At 40.2% G+C, this 14,160-nt stretch overlaps 1 protein-coding gene across 2 annotated transcripts in view; it reads right to left on the reverse strand.

The window, feature by feature from the left end:
* BPIFC (BPI fold containing family C) overlaps nucleotides 1-14,160 on the reverse strand; it is a 62,646-nt gene that overhangs the window by 46,265 nt on the left and 2,221 nt on the right. Inside the window, exon 2 of one of the 2 annotated variants that reach the window (XM_077168644.1) lies at nucleotides 4,075-4,168. The gene's annotated coding sequence lies outside the window, so the exon portion shown is untranslated. Of the gene's footprint in view, nucleotides 1-3,975; nucleotides 4,169-14,160 lie in introns of those variants that run through there. The other variant, XM_077168645.1, reaches the window with a different exon arrangement.

Below are 14,160 nucleotides of genomic sequence, written 5' to 3' on the forward strand. Positions count from 1 at the left end.
CACAAAGCAGGGCCAGGGAAAAGCACTTTAGGAAAACCCCATACCAGTATATCCAGCTTGGCGAGGAGAACAAGGGCTGCCCACTCACTGTGTGGGGCTGGCATTTTATGTAGTGCACAAACTTGCCACAGTATTCAATAGACTGTGCTCAGATTAGCAAGTGCTCACGCGGGCATTTTACTGAAAAGGCTATGAGGTTGAGAGTCAGGATCTTGGCATTTAGTTCCATAATGCACAAGTCTGCCTTAAGGTCCAAGGAGAGGTCAGCTTGGTCAACTTATTTGCCTCTCTCACCTAATCTTTTAAGAACCCCCTCTGTGTATTTCACCACTGAATTCCTGGTCCCAAAACAAAGGCCATGTTTCCTTCCTAATGCCTTTGCTTATTCCGCTCGCTGTCCATCTAGGCCTGCAGAGATCCCGTACGTCCTTAAGGTCCACTTCAGGCACAATCTTCTTTCTGAAGCTGAACCTGACTTTCCCAAGCAAACCCAAGCACATTTCCTTCTCTAGTGGTAATCAAAATACATATTTGTTCACATGCATGTTGATTTTCTAGTTTGTTGTCTCTCTCCCCTACCAGAATGTAAGCATCATGAGGGCAAAGACCTCATTTAGTTTGGAGGCTCTAGAGCCTGCCTCAGTGCCTGGGACACAGTGGGTGATTGATAGGTATTTATAGAATTAATCAATGAATTAATTAATAAAGGAATGGCCCTTGCCTCACTCAGCATTGTATTATACTTATGTGCAGAGATGATTAAGAAAGCATTTATACTTAGTAGAGCCCAGGCACCCATCAGAACAGATTTGGGCTGAGGTCCTGGAGCAGGGTCTGGCATGCTAGTTGCCGGATCTAGGAGGAGTAGCCAGGGTGGGTGGGGCACTGGAGGCAGGGAAATTGTTACTCAGAGCAGTGGCTGCTTAGCATTAGAAACTGATGTACTGTAATATTTTAACACTGTATGTCTTTATGCATCCTGGCTGATGTATCAGCTCTACAGAGTCAATCTGGATGATAAAATATCATCTTCAGAAAGAACTTGAGCGGCAGTGCTACAGACTGGAAATAGGGCACAGTGCTCAGGACAGAGTTAAATAGGTGAGCCCTGATGATGGTCTGGGTGCAGGCAGCACTCAGGGGAGCTCAGAGGAATGCGAGGGAGGGCCCAGGGGAAGGGCCTGGTGTGGGAGAGGAGGGGAGAAGTGTCTGAGGCCAAGCAATGGGTAATGGGAGGGTTGGAGGAAGTGTGAAGTCTTCCACGTCCTGGCAGTCGGGGTGATGTAACCTCTAATACCCAGAATGGGTGCAGGTTCTCCCGGAGGAGCGAGGCCCAAGTGGCCCCTGCTGTGCTGGGCCTTCCTTGAGCCTTTTGTTGTCCTGGGGGCTTGGTCAAGGGGTCCTAGAGCAGGGAGAGGCACAGATGGAGGGGACTGTGGAAGTGAGGGGAAACTCCCAGTGTTCAGGGTAGTAGCTATTTATCAATTGGTACGGAAGTATTACTGTGTTTTAACAAATGTTGAGGCCATACTGATATGAAGTTACACTATCATCACTGTAGGCAGAGACTTGTAAATGGATGTGTCATACCAAGGAAGATTTCAGGGGGAATTTTTAAAGGAGGAAAACATTTCCATAGCAATAGAAAGCATTGGGAGAGAATATTAGACCAAAAAGTCAGTACCCATTAGTATGGGCAGATGAGTAAAAAATAAGGATAAATAGATAATGGGGGGATAAGGATTAAAAAAAAATTGGATAGATTGAAATATTAGTGGTCAATGAGAGGGGGGGTGAGGGGTATGGGATGTATGAACTTTTTCTTTTTTTACATGGGCAGGCACCGGGAATCGAAAATCAAACCCGGGTCCTCGGGCATGGCAGGCAAGCATTCTTACCTGCTGAGCCACCGTGGCCCGAGCTTTTTCTTTTTATTTCTTTTTCTGGAGTGATGCAAATGTTCTAAAATTATCATGGTGATGAATACACAACTATGTGATGATTTTTGTGAGCCATTGATTATATACTTTAGATGGACTGAATGCATGTGAAGATATCTCAATAAAAAATATATATATATCTATAAAGTCTATACCCATTAGACCATCTGCAAATTGAAGGCAGAAATTAAATCTTTATCTCTGCCTGGCACATAACAGGACCCCAATAATATGTGTTGACTGACCAACTGACTGGCTTACAAGATTCTAGTTGTAAGACTCTAGTAAAGCTTGGGGAAGAAAAAAGTACACCTTTGCATACACAGCTTTCCATTTCCCCAGTGAAAAAGTCCAATCAACCAACCCAGAGACATTACTCACTAATGGAATAACAACTAAAATACTAAACTTGCATTGCCTTACCATTTGTAAAAGTCACAATGATTCTTTGGGACACACACTACTGTTAATGTACTTCTGGTATAGATACGGGAACACTGAGCCTTAAAAGGTCTGAACTGCTTGTCCATGATCACATAGTAAGTCAGGCACCTGGGAAACAAATCTGGTTCTTCTGGCTCCTAATTATAGTGCTTATAATTTTTTTTCATTAAAAGACTTGGCAAGCTTTCAATTGTTCATTTCATTTTAGAATTTCAAATTGGAGTTGCCTGATGCCATCCTCTATGAGGAAAAATTCTCTAGGCATCTGGGAATTTTCAAGTATCAAAGTACAAATCCTTTTGTATTTTCTTGGGCACACACGGAGTTTTTAATTTTCTTCCAGCAGGAAAACCTGTTTTTCCTTCTTGATTAAAGGAAGTTTCTAAAGTGATACACTTGGATGGAGAGCCAGGAACTCAAAATTGTATGCAGAAAGAAAGAATATTTTTCCTCCTCAAATTTTATGAGTGAATGAAATTACTCAAGTATAAAGGGATGGATGTACAAATCTGTCAGTTGAATTGTTTGGTTAGAATGATAATTTATGGGCAGGAGGAACCTTGTCAAGTAAGGAAATGACTCCTAAAAGGTTAAATAATTTGGTTGACAAGTAAGGGCAGGATGAGCAGCCTGCTGAAAGAAAGAATCCAAGATGACTTAAAAACCCTGCCAGCAAGTCACTTATTTCATTGCTTCTGAGGAATTACTTCTTTCCAAGATTTAAGGCCCCAGCAGTCATTACATTTCCGTTCCAAAACATGGACAGAATAAAGCTAAATAAAACAGTCCTTGCCTCACACATCCCAAGGACTAGGAATAAGAAAAGTTCAGTATGACTTAGAAAATTCCCGCGACTCACAGATGGACCATTATTGCTCACAGAGGAAAACTTTGACAGGCTCAGAAAAAATTGATTAAAGGGGTGATAAATGAGTGAATTGTAGCCTTCCAAACAGAAACTCTGGTTAAAAAATCAAATTCAATAGGTTTAAAGAGGCCTAGACCAAAAGGACATTCCAACATATTTGTCATGGCAAAACAAGTGTATGCAAGACGTCTAAATCAACAGATACGGGATATGGGCAACGTTGGAGAATATTCCAAGGAGTTCAGCCCACACATTCAATTTTATAGCAACATATCTAAAAATTCCCACCAAGTCTTGCCCCCTTCCTTCAAATTCCATGCTTAACATCAACAAGTTAAACAATTTAGGCCATTGGGAGGGTTAGTTTTACTCTGCACTGATGTGGTTTAAGACCTGGCCCAAAGCACAGAGCTCCTTAGTCCTAACCACACTGAGAGACAAGATAGAATTTTCTGTCACTGTGCTGGTTTCCCCTACTGTCCAAGCCACCGAGCAGCCTTCTTAACATTGCATCTTAACACTACTTCACTGATGTAAAACTAAATATGTTGTCCAAATCCATTCTTCTCTTTTTCTTAGGGCTGTTCAACATCTTCACTAAACCTTTGGCCTAAGAAGCCTCCAGGTGGGCAGATGTGATACAAACAGTGAACAAACAAATAAACAAAACAATAAGAAAAATCTGGGCAGATAATACTAATAATAATTCAGGAGGTGTGAGACCTGATTGCTGGAGGTGTCCTACCAGATCCGGGACATCTGGAAATCCCTCTTTGGAAATGGTGTGCTGGCAGAGACCCGAAATTTGCTCGTGATTCTTACCTTGAGCAGAGGAAGTGTCCAAAGCCGATGAGTGCCTGCGATTCCTTTGCTTTTGAAGCCTTGCGTTCTCCACCTTGCGCCTTGAACTCAGCTGCTGCAAAGCCAAGATAATTAAGCCTGAATCACCTCAGTGGTGGATTTTTTTTGAGCCTCTTTCAAAATGTGATCCATAATTGCTTCACTGCAATTACCCAACGGCATGAATGAACACTACAGTCTTTACCAAGATGGGCAGGCAAAGCTGCCTATGTAATAATTAGCTCCCTGCTACACACACACACTCACACACATACAACACTTGTGCTAGTGTTGTGGCTATTTTATTGAATTAAGTCAAGGCTTCCAGAGTATTAAAAGAGGTGTTAAATTATATTGAGTTGGAAGAGGAAGAATTTTTCTTCCTGGGACAATAAACCAGATTCTTCTGGTCAGAGGGTCTGCAGTGAGTGGCTCCATTACTGTCCAGAATACCTCTTGGACTTTTGGTGGATCATCAGATTGTCTGAAAGCATGAATCTGGTTAACCAAGCCAAGCTAGTTTCCATCTTTGTTTTTTGGGGGGGCTAGAACCACAGAATCTCTAAATGTCTGTTCCTTTTCCGAGTGGCATGGCTCACTCCCTGTACCAGCATTCCTTTGAAGTAAGTTGGATGGGTTCAACTCAACTATTACATAACTCAGTATATCTGGATTCTACACCCTATCCCCACCTCCACCCCCTCAATTGCATTTTAGATGGTGAGGGATCTGATTTTACAAAGATTCTGATATCTTATTTACAATTTTCTGGGTAAAGCAGGGTGACCAACGACCCTGGTTTGCCCAGAATTTAGGATAAAACCACATCAGTCCTATTCAATACTAAAACCTGACTAGGATGACAGGCTCATCCACTTGCCGTTGTCTGCACTTCTGACAGCTTTTTAGGCTTCTCATCTAGTATACCTTAAGTTATATATAGCTATTTAACCTGAGTTTCTAAAGGGGTAAAGTAGGGATAAAAATAATAACTACCTCACTAGTGCTGATGAATAAAAATATTGATAACATATGACAATGTACCTTTAAAATTGTAAAGGGTTGTCAAATTTTATTCAGTCACCTTGTTTAAGTGGTGATACAAGCCTGTACACACTCTCCTTATAGAACCATATAGAGTCAGGTGTCACGGATTAATCCATTAATTCAATGAACAAATAATTCTTTTTTGGGGGTGTGCATGGTCCGGGAATCGAACCTGGGTCTCCCGCATGGAAAGCGGGCATTCTAACCACTGAACTACCCGTGCACCCTGAACAAATACTTCTTGAGCATCTTCTATGTGCCAGGTCTTCTTCTTCCCTGTCCTCATGAGTATATTTTCTAGGATAGAGAGAGATAATAAACAGGCAAACAACAAAATAAAAATGTGTAGATTATGACATGTGCTATGGAGGAAATAAGGGGAAATGATTGGGGTGTGGTCTTGCCATTGGTAGGGTGATGTCACTGGGGAGAGGTGCCTACTTTATTACTATAGTCCAGGAAGGCATCTCAGAGGAGGTGATATTTGGACTGAAATCTGATGATTAGAAGATAGGCAGGCAAAGTGCTGCAGGGAGAGGTGGAGGAAATAGCAAAGGTGTGCCAGTGTGTCCGGAATGTCCTGAGGGTAGAAATGATGTATTAGACATCCAAATGGCCTTGCCAAGCTGGTAGTCAAAGTTCAGACAAGAGGCCAGCTAGAAATGTGAATTTTCAAGTCCTTATCCTAGAGGTGGAATTAAAACTACGGAAGTGGATGAACTCATCTGAGGTATTTTCCCACGGTACATGTGCGACTGGAGGTAGCGGAGGTAATTTCAGGTGCTATGCAGATAACCATTTTAGATTGTATTGTGATCGCTTCCGGGGTTTTAGAAAAAACAACAACAACAACAATGCAGAACCAGAGGTGGAAGAAAATGAATGACATTGCACACCACGTGGGAAAAAAATGATGAAGAACCTTTAAATAGTTCTATCCTTTTCCTAAAATCCTCCTTAAGTGGCAGCATCAGTTTCCTCTCTCTCTCTCTCCCAGAGCAGCCTCTTGGCTCGGGGTTCCTCCCCTGCTCCCCTATTTCATCTTCACACTTCCCACACTTCACAATTCTTTTCTCTGACGGAAAGATTTAGATCTTACTCAGCTTCTAATTTGCATCTCACACCTGTCAACCAGTCAACCAGCTGCTTAGGATCTGCTTGCCTTAGAGGGAGCCAAAAATTGTAAATAAAATAGTATCTTTCCCTGACACAAATAATTGAATTTTTTTTTCCTTTCACAAAAAGACTGGAAGTCTAACTATATCTTGGCTAAAACCCCAGAGTCATTATGTATCCTGGGTCTTTGCCATAGGACTTGGGGTGACTTCTCAGAGAGGATGAACCGGATAAGGGGTGAGGAGAGAGAATGAGAAGCGTGGAGAACTATGTCTTGCTGTCTTGTGGGCTCACATCTCACCAGGACCTGCCCTGGATAAGGGAACTTGGGTAATTTACTTCCCTCCTCTGGGTCAGAGCCCTCATCTGTAAAAGTGGGAAACTTATTTACTTTGAAGGAACATCATGAGAATTAAATTTAATGAGGTACCACATATTAAATTTTTATACAGTATCAATAATTAGCTGCATTACTGTATTGTTTCTATTTAATTTTATATTGATAATCTATTTTTTATTGATAATTTAAAAAACACTTTACAATTTTTATTTAAAAATGTACAAATAAAAAAGAAAATGAAAAAACAAAATAAAAAACAGAAATAAAATTCAAAAATATATATATAGTGTTTAGTTTTCATGGTATTATTTTTTATAGTTACCCTCTATTTGGAAAGCAAAGCAATGAAAGTTTTCCCTTCATATTATCTCCCCTTTTAAATAAATGTATATAAATTTTAAGATTTAGGTTGATTTAAGGGCAAAAAAGTAAGTAAAAGCAGAGCTCATATAGGACACATAAGAACTTTGGGATAAAGGGCTCAAATATTTGGAGTTTAGGAAACAAAGATCTAAGATGAAAGCATAGCTAGATTTTAAAATTTCATTTGGAGGGGGCCTTAGAAATCAGCTAATTAGCTTTTCTTTCTATTCAAAGAATCAACTTGGGACACATTTGCCTAATTCATGTCCAAAAAATAACAGAAGCTTCTGGAGCACTGAGAAGGAGCAAGTAACTCTGCTTGGAAGAATGGAAGATATTTCAGGCAGAAGGCCCAGCATGTATAAAAGCACAGAAGCATGTAAAACCAATTTGATGGGGGTGGATGGAAGTTGGGAGATTTTGGAGGAGTGTAATGTGAGCAGTCTGTAGGGGTCATTGGGGGAGATAAAATTGGTTTCCAGCTGGATTGTGAAGGTTATACAAATATATTCGAATTTCATCCAGAAAATTCAAGGAAATTTAATGATAGAGAACAACCCAGTTACCTCTCCCCAGCTCCATCATTCCCTTGGAAAGGGCTAGGAACTAGGGCTGCAATTCCTTCCACTTACTTCAGTAACAACAAATGACAGTGAGGGTTACAGACCCCAAATTGTCAAAGCTGAGTGGGCCTGAGACAGCACCCAGCGCCTTATTCTACTCACATGCTATCCCTACTTTACTGATAGAGAAACCGCAGTTCTGAGAAGTCAGGTGACTTGCCCAAGGTCACACAGCCATTCAAAAGTGGGTAATCTATCCCAGTCTCCTACCCCACTGCTTTCCATTAGGCCAAACCCATGAGAAAGGAAGGCTCAGTTTCTTGCATCCTTGTCCCAGAAGCAAGCAGAGACCTCTGTTTCCTCCCCTCTTCTGCCCTCCTCCAAAGAAAAGCAGCACTGCAACTCTGGGTGGCTCCCACCTCTCAAAGACTCCCAGTCCTGTGTGCAGCCTGGTGCCTCCTGTGCCTAGGAGTGAGGTGACTATTGTCTCCACAAGCCCACGAGCTCAGTCTCTTGCCTAATCACCCTTTCCATTCTCCAGTGAGCCGATCTCTTTTGCTAATCTCTGGGACTTCCTGTTGAGCCTTGTTATCCTTTCACAGTCTTGTCTTATACATCCAAGGCCTCCCTGCGCTAGAACCACAGAACTGGAGAATGCTGGAGCTGAGAGGGAGGGAGACCCTCCTAAATAAAAGGTGAGGTGGATTGTTCAAGGTCACCCAGCACTTGGTGGCAAAACCAGAATTTGCAGCTGGGTCTCTGGTTACCAGGGTGATGCCACTCCTTATCACAGCCAGAGTGTTTTAACGGGCAGAGTAGTGGCTAAAGTAGGTGTCTGGAATCTCCTGGGTTGTGCCTTACATCTGGTTTCATTTGCAGCCAGTGCCTAGGACAACCAGGAAAGCTTTACCTCGATATCATCTTTTGGGGAATAATATCTCACCCGACGATAAAATTTATTGTAAAATGACAATAACCAGAACAGTGTGGTACTGGGGCATGAATAAACAGATAAATCAGTGGACAAGAACAAAGAATCCAGGAAAAGGTTCAAATCTGATGGGAATTTCGTTTATGACGAAGATGGCATTTCAAGTCAGTGGAGAAAAGACAGTTTATTCAATAAACTGTGTTGGGAGAATGTGCTAATTTTCTGCAAACAGACAAACAAACCCTAAACAAAGTTGGGGCTCTGATTCTAAAAAATTCCAGATGTATTAAAGAGCTAAGCATTAAAATAATCATAACATTTTAAAAAAATAATTTAAAAATGGGCAAAAGCTCTGGACACCTCGCCAAAGAACATATATAGATGGAAAATAAGGATGTGAAAAATGCTCAACATTATTTACCATTAGGGAACTGCAAAATTAAATGAGATCACCACATACTTAATAAAACGCTAAAATCTAAAACACCGACAATACAAACTGCTGGTGAGGACATGGGGCCAGAGGAATTCTCACTCATGGTTGAAGGGAATGCAAAATGGTAAACCACTTTGGATGACAATTTGGTACTTTCTGACAAAACTGAACATAGCCTTATCCTATGATTCGACAATTATGCTCCTCAGTGTTTATCCAACTTGTTTCAAAACTTATGTTCACATAAAGCCTGCATACAAATGTTTGTAGTAGCTTTATTCATAATTGGTTCAAAATGGAGCCAACCAAGATGTACTTCAATATAAGAATGGATAAACAAACTGTAGTACATTAATACAGACAGATGTTATTCCGTGATAAAAAGAAATAGGCTATCATGCTACAAAATATCGATTGATCTTAAAGTTTTTTAATGTAATAACACACATGCAACATTTCAGTGTACAATTCATTGGCTTCACCTATATTCACAATATGTGCTACCATCAACACCATCCATTACCAAAAATTTTTCACTACCCAAAGCAGAAACTCTGAGCAATATCTCCCCTTCCTCTCCCATCAACCCCCAGCTCCTGGTAACCTCTAAACTACTTTCTGTCTCCATGAATTTACTAATTCTAGGTATTTATGTAAATTGAATCATACGATATTTGTCATTTTTTTTGTCTGGCATAGTTCATGCAGCATAATGTTTTCAAGGCTCATCCATATTGTCCTATGAACTAGGACTTTATTCTTTTTATGACTGAATAATATTCCATCTTATGTATATACCACATTTTCTTTATCTATTCATCTTTTGGTGGATACTTGGGTTGTTTTCACCTTTTGGCTACTGTGAACAATGCTGTCACAAACATTGTGTATAAGTATCTCTTTGAGTTCCTGCTTTCAATTTTTTAAGGTATGTACCTAAAGGTCATATGGCAATTCTGTGCTTAACTTTTTGAAGAACTGACAAACTATTTTCTACAGCAGCTGTGCCATTTTATATTCTCACCAGCAATGAACAAGATTTCCAATTTCTCCATATTCTTGCCACGTTATTTTTTTTTCCTTTTTAATATAATCCCAGTGGATGTGAAGTGGTAGCTCATTGTGGTTTTGATTTACATTTCCCTAATCACTAATGATGCTGAGCATCTTTTTATGTACTTAATGGCCATTTTTATATCTTTGGAGAAATGTCTATTCAAGTCCTTGGCCAATTTTTAAAGTGGGTTATTTTGTCTTTTTGTTGCTGAGTTGTAAGAGTTCTTCTTTATATGTTCTGGGTAATAAATCTTTATCAGATATATAGTTTCCAAATATTTTCTTCCATTCTATAGGCTTTTTCACTTACTTGATAATGTCCTTTGATGTACAAAGGTTTTTAATTTTGACTAATCTTAACATATATATTTTTTCTTCTGTTGCTTGTGCTTTAGATGTCCTATCCAAGAATCCATTGCCAAATACAAGATCCTTAAAATGTTCTCCTGTTTTCTTCTATGAGTGTTATGGTTTCACTCTTATATTTAGGTCTTCTGCTCATTTTGAGTTATTTTTTTTTGTTCATGGTGTGAGGTAGGGGTTCAATATCATTCTTTTGCACATGGAAACCCAATTGTCCCATCACCATTTTGTTGTAGAGACTACTCTTTACCCTACTGAATGGACTTGGCATTGATGTCGAAAATCAATTGGGCATAGATATGAGGGTTGATCTCTGGATTCTCAATTTTATTCCATTGGTTTATATACCTGTCCTTATAGCAGTACCATGCTGTTTTGATTATGGTAGCTTTGTAGAAAGTTTCAAAATTGAGAAGTGGGAGTCCTTCAAATTTGTTCTATCTTTTCAAGATTGTTTGGGCTATTTAGGGCCTCTTGCAGTTCCATATGGATCTGAGGATTGCCTTTTCCTTTTCCATAAAAAATTGCCATTGGGATTTTGAGCAGGATTGCATTAAATCTATAGATTTTTTGGATAGTATTGCCATCTTAAAATATTGTCTTCCAACCCATGAACATGGAATGTCTTTCCATTTATTTAGGTCTTTTGGCAACATTTTGTAGTTTTTAGTCTACAAGTCTTTCATCTCCTTGGTTAAATTGCCTATCATCTTCTGAATAGCCTTCTTATACTTGGAGAAATTCCAACATTATTAGCTCCACTTCTCCAAGGAAGGAGTTAAGATCTTAATTCCAAGTATCTGTAGTAGCTAGGACTTAGACATGGAACCTGGGCTCCCTCAAACAGATAAAACTGTATAAATCATTGATTCGAAAGTAATGACTGTGAGGAAACAGGCTCTGCTGGGAGTTTGGCTCTTTATTGGTGCAGGAGGCTGCCAAGGTGCACTGTATTTAATGGTAGTATGGTGGTGGCAGCAACAATGCCAGCTGATGAGACAGTTTTCTCATCAGGCCGTTTCTTCATTGTGGTTCTGAGCTTCATTCTTGGAAGCTTAACCTGGTGTTACTTCTCCAGCCCTCCCAAGAATTCCCTGAGCTATCCAGTATCCTTTTAATTTCCTCTTTTCCTGCTTAATCCAACTGAGTCAGCTTTTATTGGTCACCCTAATGGATAAAGACTCCTAACGGATAAAGACTTTCCAGTGGCCGAGCATACATTCTGAGATGTCTCACAAATTCCTTGCTTAGCCTAAACCTCTTCCTTATTTAGGCTGCGCCCACTTCTGTCCTTTACTCCGGACACACAGAGTCACCCTGATCCTGACAGGGATCCTCAATGCCATATTCCTTCCAATAAAAATTCACCTAGAACACTTCTCCCATACCCACCTTCTCAGAAAGGCTTGATTCATTTGTTTCAGTGGCAGCCTCTGAGCAGGACAGGGGAGTAGTACATGAGATGGCTGCATGTTTCCAGACTACCCAAGCCTAGTCCTATTGCCTCCATTCATGCCTATGAGCTCCTTCACTTCCTTCTAGAGAATCCCCTGTTGCTCACAGTAGTCATTTCTACTGCTCACTGCTAAGGAGCTCTACTGGCACAGAAACCTTCTATATACTCCAATCCTCAGACTGTGCTTGTGTCTATCATAAACAAGACATTTTTTAGGTTCCACTTCAAGAGTTGATTCACTCAAGTGTAAGTCCTGCAAGGGCAGGAACATGTCTTTTTTTTGTCTTTGAGTCTGCAGCTGTGACCATCTGGCACAGAGTAGGTGAATAATAGGAACTTACTTTGGTGAGTGAATAGCAAATTGTGGACAAGTGCTGCCATCTACAGGGAAAACTTCTGACTCTTACAATGTTTTGGAGGCTATCCAGTAAAGGTGAATTTTCTCCCTCCTCGAAGTTATCATCATCATCATCGTTGCTGTCATTAGATCCTCTGTGGTGGCCCGCCTCCAAGATGGTCCCCAAATGATCCCTGTCTATGATGTATTCATGCCTTTGGACTGTCCTTCCCACACTGAAGGGTTGGTCTGTGTGACCAATAGAATGTGACAGAATGATGGTATGTAACTTCTAAGGTCTATATACTCCAACCCTCAGATCATAAAAGACATTGTGGCTTCTGCCTCAGACCACCAGGGATGAGGGAGACCAGCTGCCACGTCATCAGTATACTCAAACAGCCCTGTGGAGAGGTTCATGCATCGAGAAATGAGATTTCCTGCCAACAGTCACGTTAGTGAAACATCTTGGAAGCAGATCTCCAGCCTGAGCTGACATTTCTCACGACTACAGCCCTGGTCTGCATTTTGGCTGCAATCTCATTAGAGAACTTGAGCTAGAACCACTTAGCTAAGCCACCCCTAAATTCCTGATCCATGGAAACTGTGAGATAATGTTGTAAGCTGTTAAATTTGGGGGTGACTGTTACACAGCAATAGATTACTAATATACCCTCTAACACAGATTGTTACCACTAATCAAGGCTCTTTTTTTTTCTCTAACAAGAATTTGTTGGCTCATGGTTTCAGAGCTGCTTGATCAAGTTTGCACAATGTTTTAATCTTCTTCCTATTTATACATGCATTCCTTAGCTGAATTTGACTTCCAGATAAACACCTTAGGTCTGAATCTTTTTATTCCCCTAATTAGATATGCACCCTTTGCCACTCCCTTAGCTGGACGCTTGTTTCTTTACATCAGTCAAAATGAGGACAATATATTTTGCTTAATTCACAGGAACAGTATGAAGACCAAAAGAAAAATGTATCTGCATTTTCTCAAAAACTATAAAAGCTTATATGAAATAGGAGAGAGCTCTAATAATTTACCTGATGCCTTGCCAGGTCTGCTTGTGGGGAATTGTGGGTGTACAATTATGCCTGTATGTAGGGGAAGAGTGGCCCTTTACTAAGATATTTCAGGCTCATACTATTATCACCATCCCTTTACTAATGAACTTTCCAAGAACTTGGAAAGCTGAGTTTCCATTGTACTGGAAAGTCATTTCCCCTCTCAGATGTCCAGGTTAAAAAAAAAATCCTTCAAGAAATTTTATATGCATACATAAGTAAATATATGTTTACATATACCCATAAAAACATGAATGCAATATTATACAATTGTTCTGCAATTTTTTATGTTAAGAAAACTGCAGAATCATTGTATATTGGATCTTACATATATTATCTAATATATATTGGCTTACATTATTGTTTTATTAGCTTCTTAGATTTCATTGTATACATGTACTACAATTCAACCAATTTTCTGTATATGAACTTTTCTTTAGAGGAACAGGCTATACCATGTAACATTTATAGAAGGCATTTAGCATAGTGGTTAGAAATTTCAGTTCTATTTTGAGACAGGCAATGACAATATTGCTAGCTGGGTGTCCTTAAGCTATCCAAGCTTAAGTTGGTTATCCAACTGAAAAGCCAATCAAGAGCGGCCATCTCCCAGAGCCATGAAGACTAAATGAAATTATGCATGCAATGTATCCGGCATAGAACTTGGCACACAGGAAGCTTTCAAGAAACCCTTTATTAGTGATCCTTGAAAAATTGCAACCCAGCCTATTAATGCTGCTGGGTGTTTTACTGTTGCGGTTGTTAGCAACTGAGACCAGTAAGAGATTGTGATTTCATAGACTGAGGAAGTCTATAGATTGAAAATATTTTGAGCGTTTTATCACAGTGTACAGTACTATTGGTACTGCTTTTTTCTCCTTCACATCCTGAACCTCTGAAGGTGGGCCCTGCATCTGGGAAATTGAGGGAGTGAGATTCCCAGATTTCAAACTGTGCTGGGGCAGAGTGCTTGGAAAGTAAGGGGGCGT

The sequence above is a fragment of the Tamandua tetradactyla genome, chromosome 7, assembly GCF_023851605.1.
Source record: "Tamandua tetradactyla isolate mTamTet1 chromosome 7, mTamTet1.pri, whole genome shotgun sequence".
Taxonomy (NCBI): domain Eukaryota; kingdom Metazoa; phylum Chordata; class Mammalia; order Pilosa; family Myrmecophagidae; genus Tamandua; species Tamandua tetradactyla.